Here is a 14,591-nt window from a genome sequence, read left to right as displayed (position 1 = left end):
CAGCATCCTGATACACTGTGAAACCCCATGCACACCTGGCAGGATCCTGATACACAGTGAAATCCCATTCACACCTGGCAGGAATCCTGATACACAGTGAAACCCCATTCACATCAGGCAGGATGCTGATACACTGTGAAACCCCACTCACACCTGGCAGGATTCGGATACACTGTGAAAAGTCCATACACACCTGGCAGGATCCTGATACACTGTGAAACCCCACTCACACCTGGCAGGATTCTGATACACTGTGAAATCCCAGACACACCTGGCAGGATCCTGATGCACTGTGAAACCCCATACACACCTGGCAGGATCCTGACACACTGTGAAAACCAATACACAACTGGCAGGAACTGATCCACTGAGAAAACCCCGCACACAACTGGCAGGATCCTGATACACTGTGAAAACCCCATACACACCTGGCAGGATCCTGATAAACTGTGAAAACCCCATACATACCTGGCAGGATCCTGCTCCACTGCGAATCCCCACTCACACCCGGCAGGATCCTGATACACTGTGACACCCCCATACAATCCTGGCAGGATCCTGATACACTGTGAAACCGCAGACACATCTGGCAGAATCCTGATGCACTGTGAAATCCCCATACATACCTGGCAGGATCCTGATAAACTGTGAAATCCCAATACACACGTGGCAAGATCCGGATAAACTGTGAAAACCCCATACACAGCTGGCAGGATCCTGATCCACTGTGAAAACCCCATACACACCTGGAAGGATCCTGATAAACTGTGAAACGCCTAGACACACCTGGCAGGATCCTGATAAACTGTGAAACCCCCATACACACCTGGCAGGATCCTGATAAACTGTGAAACCCCCATACACACCTGGCAGGATGCTGATAAACTGTGAAACCCATATACACACCTGGCAGGATCCTGATAAACTATGAAAACCCCATGCACACCTGGCAGGATATTGATATAGTGTGAAAACCCCATACACACCTGGCAGGATCCTGATACTCTGTGAAACCCCCTGACACACCTGGCAGGATCCTGACATATTGTGAAAACACCGTACAAACCTGGCAGGATCCTGATTCTCTGTGAAACCCCGTAAACGTCTGGCAGGATCCTGATATATTGTGGAAACCCCGTACACACCTGGCAGGTTCCTGATCCTCTGTGAAACCCCGTACACACCTGCCAGGTTCCTGATATATTATGTAAACCCCGTACACACCTGGCAGGATCCTGATCCTCTGTGAAACCCCGTACACATCTGGCAGGCTCCTGATATATTGTGAAAACCCCGTACACACCTGGCAGGATCCTGATCCTCTGTGAAACCCCGCACACACCTGGCAGGATCCTGATCCACTGTGAAAGCCCCATACACACCTGGCAGGATCCTGATAAACTGTGAAAGACCCATACACACCTGGAAGGATCCTGATAAACTGTGAAACCCCCATACACAGCTGGGAGGTTCCTGATGCACTGTGAAACACCATTCACATCAGGCAGTATCATGATACACTGTGAAAACAACATACACATCTGGCAGGATCCTGATCCACTGTGAAACCACATTCACATCTGGCAGCATCCTGATACACTGTGAAACCCCATGCACACCTGGCAGGATCCTGATACACAGTGAAATCCCATTCACACCTGGCAGGAATCCTGATACACAGTGAAACCCCATTCACATCAGGCAGGATGCTGATACACTGTGAAACCCCACTCACACCTGGCAGGATTCGGATACACTGTGAAAAGTCCATACACACCTGGCAGGATCCTGATACACTGTGAAACCCCACTCACACCTGGCAGGATTCTGATACACTGTGAAATCCCAGACACACCTGGCAGGATCCTGATGCACTGTGAAACCCCATACACACCTGGCAGGATCCTGACACACTGTGAAAACCAATACACAACTGGCAGGAACTGATCCACTGAGAAAACCCCGCACACAACTGGCAGGATCCTGATACACTGTGAAAACCCCATACACACCTGGCAGGATCCTGATAAACTGTGAAAACCCCATACATACCTGGCAGGATCCTGCTCCACTGCGAATCCCCACTCACACCCGGCAGGATCCTGATACACTGTGACACCCCCATACAATCCTGGCAGGATCCTGATACACTGTGAAACCGCAGACACATCTGGCAGAATCCTGATGCACTGTGAAATCCCCATACATACCTGGCAGGATCCTGATAAACTGTGAAATCCCAATACACACGTGGCAAGATCCGGATAAACTGTGAAAACCCCATACACAGCTGGCAGGATCCTGATCCACTGTGAAAACCCCATACACACCTGGAAGGATCCTGATAAACTGTGAAACGCCTAGACACACCTGGCAGGATCCTGATAAACTGTGAAACCCCCATACACACCTGGCAGGATCCTGATAAACTGTGAAACCCCCATACACACCTGGCAGGATGCTGATAAACTGTGAAACCCATATACACACCTGGCAGGATCCTGATAAACTATGAAAACCCCATGCACACCTGGCAGGATATTGATATAGTGTGAAAACCCCATACACACCTGGCAGGATCCTGATACTCTGTGAAACCCCCTGACACACCTGGCAGGATCCTGACATATTGTGAAAACACCGTACAAACCTGGCAGGATCCTGATTCTCTGTGAAACCCCGTAAACGTCTGGCAGGATCCTGATATATTGTGGAAACCCCGTACACACCTGGCAGGTTCCTGATCCTCTGTGAAACCCCGTACACACCTGCCAGGATCCTGATATATTATGTAAACCCCGTACACACCTGGCAGGATCCTGATCCTCTGTGAAACCCCGTACACATCTGGCAGGCTCCTGATATATTGTGAAAACCCCGTACACACCTGGCAGGATCCTGATCCTCTGTGAAACACCGCACACATCTGGCAGGATCCTGATCCACTGTGAAAACCCCATACGCACCTGGTAGGATCCTGATACTCTGTGAAACCCCTGACACACCTGGCAGGATCCTGATATATTGTTAAAACCACGTACATACCTGGCAGGATCCTGATCCTCTGTGAAACCCCGTACACATCTGGCAGGATCCTGATATAATGTGAAAACCCCGTACACACCTGGCCGGATCCTGATCCTCTGTGAAACCCCGCACACACCTGGCAGGATCCTGATCCACTGTGAAAGCCCCATACACACCTGGCAGGATCCTGATAAACTGTGAAAGACCCATACACACCTGGAAGGATCCTGATAAACTGTGAAACCCCCATACACAGCTGGGAGGTTCCTGATGCACTGTGAAACACCATTCACATCAGGCAGTATCATGATACACTGTGAAAACAACATACACATCTGGCAGGATCCTGATCCACTGTGAAACCACATTCACATCTGGCAGCATCCTGATACACTGTGAAACCCCATGCACACCTGGCAGGATCCTGATACACAGTGAAATCCCATTCACACCTGGCAGGAATCCTGATACACAGTGAAACCCCATTCACATCAGGCAGGATGCTGATACACTGTGAAGCCCCATAGACGCCTGGCAGGATCCTGATACGCTGTGAAAACCCCCATCCACACCTGGCAGGATCCCGATGCACTGTGAAACCCCATACACACCTGGCAGGATCCTGATACACCGTGAAAACCCCATTCACATCCGGCAGGATACTGATACACAGTGAAACCCCATATACACCTGGCAGGATCCTGATCCTCTGTGAAACCCCCATACACACCTGGAAGGATCCTGAAACACTGTGATACCCCAGACACATCTGGCAGAATCCTGATGCACTGTGAAAACTCCATACACACCTGGTAGATCCTGATACACTGTGAAAACCCCATACACACCTGGCAGGATCCTGATCCACTGTGAAACTCCATAAACACCTGGCAGATCCTGAAACACTGTGAAAACCCCATACACACCTGGCAGGATCCTGATCCACTGTGAAATACCCATACACACCTGGCAGGATCCTGATAAACTGTGAAACCCCATACACACCTGGCAGGATCCTGATAAATTGTGAAAACCCCGTACACATCTGGCAGGATCCTGATCCGCTGTGAAAACCCCATACACACCTGGCAGGATCCTGATAAACTGTGAAACCACCATACACACCTGGCAGGATTCTGATAAACAGTGAAACCCCCATACACACCTGGCAGGATCCTGATAAACTGTGAAACACCCAAACACACCTGGCAGGATCCTGATAAATCGTGAAACCCCCATACACACCTGGCAGGATCCTGATATACTGTGAAAACCCCATGCACACCTGGCAGGAGCCTGATATAGTGTGAAAACCCCATACACACCTGGCAGGATCCTGATACTCTGTGAATCCCCTTGACACATCTGGCAGGATCCTGATACTCTGTGAAACCCCGAACACATCTGGCAGGATCCTGATCTATTGTGAAAACCCCTTACACACCTGGCAGGATCCTGATCCTCTGTGAAACCCTGGACACACCTTGCAGGATCCTGATACACTGTGAAACCCCCATACACACCTGGCAGTATCCTGATAAACTGTGAAACCCCCATACACAACTGGCAGTATCATGATGCACTGTGAAAAACCCATACACAACTGGCAGGTTCTTGATCCACTGTGAAACCCCATTCACATCTGGCAGGATCCTGATACACTGTGAAACCCCATTCACACCTGGCAGGATCCTGATACAAAATTAAACCACATTCACACCTGGCAGGAATCCTGATACACAGTGAAACCCCATTCACATCTGGCAGGATCCTGATACACTGTGAAAACCCAATTCACACCTGGCAGGATCCTGATACACTGTGAAACCCCACTCACACCTGGCAGGATTCCGATACACTGTGAAACGCCCACACACACCTGGCAGGAGACTGAAACACTGTGAAACCCCACTCACACCTGGCAGGATTCCGATACACTGTGAAACACCCATACACACCTGGCAGGATTCTGATACACTGTGAAACCCCACTCACACCTGGCAGGTTTCTGATACACTGTGAAATCCCAGACACACCTGGCAGGATCCTGATGCACTGTGAAACCCCATACACACCTGGCAGGATCCTGACACACTGTGAAAACCAATACATAACTGGCAGGAACTGATCCACTGAGAAAACCCCGCACACACCTGGCAGGATCCTGATACACTGTGAAACCTCCAGAGACACCTGGCAGGATCCTGATACACTGCGAAACCCCCTTCACACCTGGCAGGATCCTGATCCACTGTGAAACCCCATACACACCTGGCAGGATCCTGATAAATTGTGAAAACCCCATACACATCTGGCAGGATCCTGATCCGCTGTGAAAACCCCATACACACCTGGCAGGATCCTGATAAACTGTGAAACCACCATACACTCCTGGCAGGATGCTGATAAACAGTGAAACCCCCATACACACCTGGCAGGATCCTGATAAACTGTGAAACACCCAAACACACCTGGCAGGATCCTGATAAATCGTGAAACCCCCATACACACCTGGCAGGATCCTGATATACTGTGAAAACCCCATGCACACCTGGCAGGAGCCTGATATAGTGTGAAAACCCCACACACACCTGGCAGGATCCTGATACTCTGTGAATCCCCTTGACACATCTGGCAGGATCCTGATACTCTGTGAAACCCCGAACACATCTGGCAGGATCCTGATCTATTGTGAAAACCCCTTACACACCTGGCAGGATCCTGATCCTCTGTGAAACCCTGGACACACCTTGCAGGATCCTGATACACTGTGAAACCCCCATACACACCTGGCAGTATCCTGATAAACTGTGAAACCCCCATACACACCTGGCAGGAGCCTAATACACTGTGAACACCCGTACACACCTGGCAGGTTCCTGATGCACAGTGAAACCCCATTCACATCTGGCAGTATCATGATGCACTGTGAAAAACCCATACACAACTGGCAGGTTCTTGATCCACTGTGAAACCCCATTCACATCTAGCAGGATCCTGATACACTGTGAAACCCCATTCACACCTGGCAGGATCCTGATACAAAATTAAACCACATTCACACCTGGCAGGAATCCTGATACACAGTGAAACCCCATTCACATCTGGCAGGATCCTGATACACTGTGAAAACCCAATTCACACCTGGCAAGATCCTGATACACTGTGAAACCCCACTCACACCTGGCAGGTTTCTGATACACTGTGAAATCCCAGACACACCTGGCAGGATCCTGATGCACTGTGAAACCCCATACACACCTGGCAGGATCCTGACACACTGTGAAAACCAATACATAACTGGCAGGAACTGATCCACTGAGAAAACTCCGCACACACCTGGCAGGATCCTGATACACTGTGAAACCCCATTCACACCTGGCAGGATCCTGATACAAAATTAAACCACATTCACACCTGGCAGGAATCCTGATACACAGTGAAACCCCATTCACATCTGGCAGGATCCTGATACACTGTGAAACCCCACTCACACCTGGCAGGATTCCGATACACTGTGAAACGCCCACACACACCTGGCAGGAGACTGAAACACTGTGAAACCCCACTCACACCTGGCAGGATTCCGATACACTGTGAAACACCCATACATACCTGGCAGGATTCTGATACACTGTGAAACCCCACTCACACCTGGCAGGTTTCTGATACACTGTGAAATCCCAGACACACCTGGCAGGATCCTGATGCACTGTGAAACCCCATACACACCTGGCAGGATTCCGATACACTGTGAAACGCCCACACACACCTGGCAGGAGACTGAAACACTGTGAAACCCCACTCACACCTGGCAGGATTCCGATACACTGTGAAACACCCATACACACCTGGCAGGATTCTGATACACTGTGAAACCCCACTCACACCTGGCAGGTTTCTGATACACTGTGAAATCCCAGACACACCTGGCAGGATCCTGATGCACTGTGAAACCCCATACACACCTGGCAGGATCCTGACACACTGTGAAAACCAATACATAACTGGCAGGAACTGATCCACTGAGAAAACTCCGCACACACCTGGCAGGATCCTGATACACTGTGAAACCCCATTCACACCTGGCAGGATCCTGATACAAAATTAAACCACATTCACACCTGGCAGGAATCCTGATACACAGTGAAACCCCATTCACATCTGGCAGGATCCTGATACACTGTGAAAACCCAATTCACACCTGGCAGGATCCTGATACACTGTGAAACCCCACTCACACCTGGCAGGATTCCGATACACTGTGAAACGCCCACACACACCTGGCAGGAGACTGAAACACTGTGAAACCCCACTCACACCTGGCAGGATTCCGATACACTGTGAAACACCCATACACACCTGGCAGGATTCTGATACACTGTGAAACCCCATTCACACCTGGCAGGATCCTGATACAAAATTAAACCACATTCACACCTGGCAGGTTTCTGATACACTGTGAAATCCCAGACACACCTGGCAGGATCCTGATGCACTGTGAAACCCCATACACACCTGGCAGGATCCTGACACACTGTGAAAACCAATACATAACTGGCAGGAACTGATCCACTGAGAAAACTCCGCACACACCTGGCAGGATCCTGATACACTGTGAAACCTCCAGAGACACCTGGCAGGATCCTGATACACTGCGAAACCCCCTTCACACCTGGCAGGATCCTGATCCACTGTGAACACCCCATACACATCTGGCAGGATCCTGATACACTGTGAAACCCCACTCACACCTGGCAGGATCCTGATACACTGTGAAACCCCCATACACACCTGGCAGGAACCTGATAATCTGTGAAAACCCAATTCACACCTGGCAGGATCCTGATACACGGTGAAACTCCACTCACACCTGGCAGGATTCTGATACACTGTGAAACGCCCACACACACCTGGCAGGATACTGAAACACTGTGAAACACCACTCACACCTGGCAGGATTCTGATACACTGTGAAACACCCATACACACCTGGCAGGATTCTGATACACTGTGAAACCCCCATAGACATCTGGCAGGATCCTGATACACTGTGAAACCCCACTCACACCTGGCAGGATACGGATACACTGTGAAAAGCCCATACACACCTGGCAGGATCCTGATACACTGTGAAACCCCTCTCACACCTGGCAGGATTCTGATACACTGTGAAATTCCAGACACACCTGGCAGGATCCTGATGCACTGTGAAACCCCATACACACCTGGCAGGATCCTGACACACTGTGAAAACCAATACACAACTGGCAGGAACTGATCCACTGAGAAAACCCCGCACACAACTGGCAGGATCCTGATACACTGTGAAAACCCCATACACACCTGGCAGGATCCTGATAAACTGTGAAAACCCCATACATACCTGGCAGGATCCTGCTCCACTGCGAAACCCCACTCACACCCGGCAGGATCCAGATACACTGTGAAACACCCATACAATCCTGGCAGGATCCTGATACACTGTGAAACCGCAGACACATCTGGCAGGATCCTGATGCACTGTGAAATCCCCATACATACCTGGCAGGATCCTGATAAACTGTGAAATCCCCATACACACGTGGCAAGATCCGGATAAACTGTGAAAACCCTATACACAGCTGGCAGGATCCTGAACCACTGTGAAAAGCCCATACACACCTGGAAGGATCCTGATAAACTGTGAAACGCCTAGACACACCTGGCAGGATCCTGATAAACTGTGAAACCCCCATATACACCTGGCAGGATCCTGATAAACTGTGAAACCCCCATACACACCTGGCAGGATGCTGATAAACTGTGAGACCCATATACACACCTGGCAGGTTCCTGATAAACTATGAAAACCCCATGCACACCTGGCAGGATATTGATATAGAATGAAAAACCCATACACACCTGGCAGGATCCTGATACTCTGTGAAACCCCCTGACACACCTGGCAGGATCCTGACATATTGTGAAAACACCGTACAAACCTGGCAGGATCCTGATTCTCTGTGAAACCCCGTAAACGTCTGGCAGGATCCTGATATATTGTGGAAACCCCGTACACACCTGGCAGGTTCCTGATCCTCTGTGAAACCCCGTGCACATCTGGCAGGATCCTGATATATTATGTAAACCCTGTACACACCTGGCAGGATCCTGATCCTCTGTGAAACCCCGTACACATCTGGCAGGATCCTGATATATTGTGAAAACCCCGTACACACCTGGCAGGATCCTGATACTCTGTGAGACCCCTGACACACCTGGCAGCATCCTGATATATTGTGAAAACCACGTACATACCTGGCAGGATCCTGATCCTCTGTGAAACCCCGTACACATCTGGCAGGATCCTGATATAATGTGAAAACCCCGTACACACCTGGCCGGATCCTGATCCTCTGTGAAACACCGTACACACCTGGCAGGATCCTGATCCACTGTGAAAACCCCATACACACCTGGCAGGATCCTGATAAACTGTGAAACACCCATACACACCTGGCAGGATCCTGATAAACAGTGAAACCCCCATACACAGCTGGGAGGTTCCTGATGCACTGTGAAACACCATTCACATCAGGCAGTATCATGATACACTGTGAAAACAACATACACATCTGGCAGGATCCTGATCCACTGTGAAACCACATTCACATCTGGCAGCATCCTGATACACTGTGAAACCCCATGCACACCTGGCAGGATCCTGATACACAGTGAAACCCCATTCACATCTGGCAGGAATCCTGATACACAGTGAAACCCCATTCACATCAGGCAGGATGCTGATACACCGTGAAACCCCATAGACGCCTGGCAGGATCCTGATACGCTGTGAAAACCCCCATCCACACCTGGCAGGATCCCGATGCACTGTGAAACCCCATACACACCTGGCAGGATCCTGATACACCGTGAAAACCCCATTCACATCCGGCAGGATACTGATACACAGTGAAACCCCATACACACCTGGCAGGATCCTGATCCTCTGTGAAACCCCCATACACACCTGGAAGGATCCTGAAACACTGTGATACCCCAGACACATCTGGCAGGATCCTGATGCACTGTGAAAACCCCATACACACCTGGTAGATCCTGATACACTGTGAAAACCCCATACACACCTGGCAGGATCCTGATCCACTGTGAAACTCCATAAACACCTGGCAGATCCTGATACACTGTGAAAACCCCATACACACCTGGCAGGATCCTGATCCACTGTGAAATACCCATACACACCTGGCAGGATCGTGATAAACTGTGAAACCCCATACACACCTGGCAGGATCCTGATAAATTGTGAAAACCCCATACACATCTGGCAGGATCCTGATCCACTGTGAAAACCTCATACACACCTGGCAGGATCCTGATAAACTGTGAAACCACCATACACACCTGGCAGGATCCTGATAAACAGTGAAACCCCCATACACACCTGGCAGGATCCTGATAAACTGTGAAACACCCAAACACACCTGGCAGGATCCTGATAAATCGTGAAACCCCCATACACACCTGGCAGGATCCTGAAAAACTGTGAAAACCCCATGCACACCTGGCAGGATCCTGATATAGTGTGAAACCCCATACACACCTGGCAGGATCCTGATACTCTGTGAATCCCCTTGACACATCTGGCAGGATCCTGATACTCTGTGAAACCCCGTACACATCTGGCAGGATCCTGATCTATTGTGAAAACCCCTTACACACCTGGCAGGATCCTGATCCTCTGTGAAACCCTGGACACACCTTGCAGTATCCTGATAAACTGTGAAACCCCCATACACACCTGGCAGGAGCCTAATACACTGTGAACACCCGTACAGACCTGGCAGGTTCCTGATGCACAGTGAAATCCCATTCACATCTGGCAGTATCATGATACGTTGTGAAAACCCCAAACACAACTTGCAGTGTCTTGATCCACTGTGAAACCCCATTCACATCTGGCAGGATCCTGATACACTGTGAAACCCCATTCACACCTGGCAGGAATCCTGATACACAGTGAAACCCCATTCACATCTGGAAGGAACCTGACACTCTGTGAAACCCCATACACATCTGGCAGGAGCCTAATACACTATGAAAACCCCGTACACACCTGGCAGGTTCCTGATGCACAGTGAAACCCCATTCACATCTGGCAGTATCATGATGCACTGTGAAAAACCCATACACAACTGGCAGGTTCTTGATCCACTGTGAAACCCCATTTACATCTGGCAGGATCCTGATACACTGTGAAACCCCATTCACACCTGGCAGGATCCTGATACAAAGTTAAACCTCATTCACACCTGGCAGGAATCCTGATACACAGTGAAACCCCATTCACACCTGGCAGGATCCTGATACACTGTGAAATCCCATACAAACCTGGCAGGATCCTGATAAATTGTGAAAACCACATATACATCTGGCAGGATCCTGATCCACTGTGAAAACCCCATACACACCTGGCAGGATCCTGATAAACTGTGAAACCACCATACACACCTGGAAGGATCCTGATAAACAGTGAAACCCCCATACACACCTGGCAGGATCCTGATAAACTGTGAAACCACCATACACACCTGGAAGGATCCTGATAAACAGTGAAACCCCCATACACACCTGGCAGGATCCTGATATAGTGTGAAAACCCCAGACACACCTGGCGGGATCCTGATACTCTGTGAATCCCCTTGACACACCTGGCAGGATCCTGACACTCTGTGAATCCCCGTACACATCTGGCAGGATCCTGATCTATTGTGAAAACCCCGTACACACCTGGCAGGATCCTGATCCTCTGTGAAACCCTGGACACACCTTGCAGGATCCTGATGCACTGTGAAACCCCCATACACACCTGGCAGTATCCTGATAAACTGTGAAACCCCAAACACAACTTGCAGTATCTTGATCCACTGTGAAACCGCATTCACATCTGGCAGGATCCTGATACACAGTGAAACCCCATTCACACCTGGCAGGAATCCTGATACACAGTGATACCCCATTCACATCTGGCAGGATCCTGACACTCTGTGAAACCCCATACACACCTGGCAGGAGCCTAATACACTGTGAAAACCCCGTACACACCTGGCAGGTTCCTGATGCACAGTGAAACCCCATTCACACCTGGCAGCATCCTGATATATTGTGAAAACCACGTACATACCTGGCAGGATCCTGATCCTCTGTGAAACCCCGTACACATCTGGCAGGATCCTGATATAATGTGAAAACCCCGTACACACCTGGCCGGATCCTGATCCTCTGTGAAACACCGTACACACCTGGCAGGATCCTGATCCACTGTGAAAACCCCATACACACCTGGCAGGATCCTGATAAACTGTGAAACACCCATACACACCTGGCAGGATCCTGATAAACAGTGAAACCCCCATACACAGCTGGGAGGTTCCTGATGCACTGTGAAACACCATTCACATCAGGCAGTATCATGATACACTGTGAAAACAACATACACATCTGGCAGGATCCTGATCCACTGTGAAACCACATTCACATCTGGCAGCATCCTGATACACTGTGAAACCCCATGCACACCTGGCAGGATCCTGATACACAGTGAAACCCCATTCACATCTGGCAGGAATCCTGATACACAGTGAAACCCCATTCACATCAGGCAGGATGCTGATACACCGTGAAACCCCATAGACGCCTGGCAGGATCCTGATACGCTGTGAAAACCCCCATCCACACCTGGCAGGATCCCGATGCACTGTGAAACCCCATATACACCTGGCAGGATCCTGATACACCGTGAAAACCCCATTCACATCCGGCAGGATACTGATACACAGTGAAACCCCATACACACCTGGCAGGATCCTGATCCTCTGTGAAACCCCCATACACACCTGGAAGGATCCTGAAACACTGTGATACCCCAGACACATCTGGCAGGATCCTGATGCACTGTGAAAACCCCATACACACCTGGTAGATCCTGATACACTGTGAAAACCCCATACACACCTGGCAGGATCCTGATCCACTGTGAAACTCCATAAACACCTGGCAGATCCTGATACACTGTGAAAACCCCATACACACCTGGCAGGATCCTGATCCACTGTGAAATACCCATACACACCTGGCAGGATCGTGATAAACTGTGAAACCCCATACACACCCGGCAGGATCCTGATAAATTGTGAAAACCCCATACACATCTGGCAGGATCCTGATCCACTGTGAAAACCTCATACACACCTGGCAGGATCCTGATAAACTGTGAAACCACCATACACACCTGGCAGGATCCTGATAAACAGTGAAACCCCCATACACACCTGGCAGGATCCTGATAAACTGTGAAACACCCAAACACACCTGGCAGGATCCTGATAAATCGTGAAACCCCCATACACACCTGGCAGGATCCTGAAAAACTGTGAAAACCCCATGCACACCTGGCAGGATCCTGATATAGTGTGAAAACCCCATACACACCTGGCAGGATCCTGATACTCTGTGAATCCCCTTGACACATCTGGCAGGATCCTGATACTCTGTGAAACCCCGTACACATCTGGCAGGATCCTGATCTATTGTGAAAACCCCTTACACACCTGGCAGGATCCTGATCCTCTGTGAAACCCTGGACACACCTTGCAGTATCCTGATAAACTGTGAAACCCCCATACACACCTGGCAGGAGCCTAATACACTGTGAACACCCGTACAGACCTGGCAGGTTCCTGATGCACAGTGAAATCCCATTCACATCTGGCAGTATCATGATACGTTGTGAAAACCCCAAACACAACTTGCAGTGTCTTGATCCACTGTGAAACCCCATTCACATCTGGCAGGATCCTGATACACTGTGAAACCCCATTCACACCTGGCAGGAATCCTGATACACAGTGAAACCCCATTCACATCTGGAAGGAACCTGACACTCTGTGAAACCCCATACACATCTGGCAGGAGCCTAATACACTATGAAAACCCCGTACACACCTGGCAGGTTCCTGATGCACAGTGAAACCCCATTCACATCTGGCAGTATCATGATGCACTGTGAAAAACCCATACACAACTGGCAGGTTCTTGATCCACTGTGAAACCCCATTTACATCTGGCAGGATCCTGATACACTGTGAAACCCCATTCACACCTGGCAGGATCCTGATACAAAGTTAAACCTCATTCACACCTGGCAGGAATCCTGATACACAGTGAAACCCCATTCACACCTGGCAGGATCCTGATACACTGTGAAATCCCATACAAACCTGGCAGGATCCTGATAAATTGTGAAAACCACATATACATCAGGCAGGATCCTGATCCACTGTGAAAACCACATACACACCTGGCAGGATCCTGATAAACTGTGAAACCACCATACACACCTGGAAGGATCCTGATAAACAGTGAAACCCCCATACACACCTGGCAGGATCCTGATAAACTGTGAAACCACCATACACACCTGGAAGGATCCTGATAAACAGTGAAACCCCCATACACACCTGGCAGGATCCTGATATAGTGTGAAAACCCCAGACACACCT

Source organism: Heterodontus francisci, unplaced genomic scaffold (assembly GCF_036365525.1).
Source record: "Heterodontus francisci isolate sHetFra1 unplaced genomic scaffold, sHetFra1.hap1 HAP1_SCAFFOLD_49_2, whole genome shotgun sequence".
Lineage (NCBI taxonomy): Eukaryota > Metazoa > Chordata > Chondrichthyes > Heterodontiformes > Heterodontidae > Heterodontus > Heterodontus francisci.
This window is presented reverse-complemented; position numbering follows the sequence as displayed.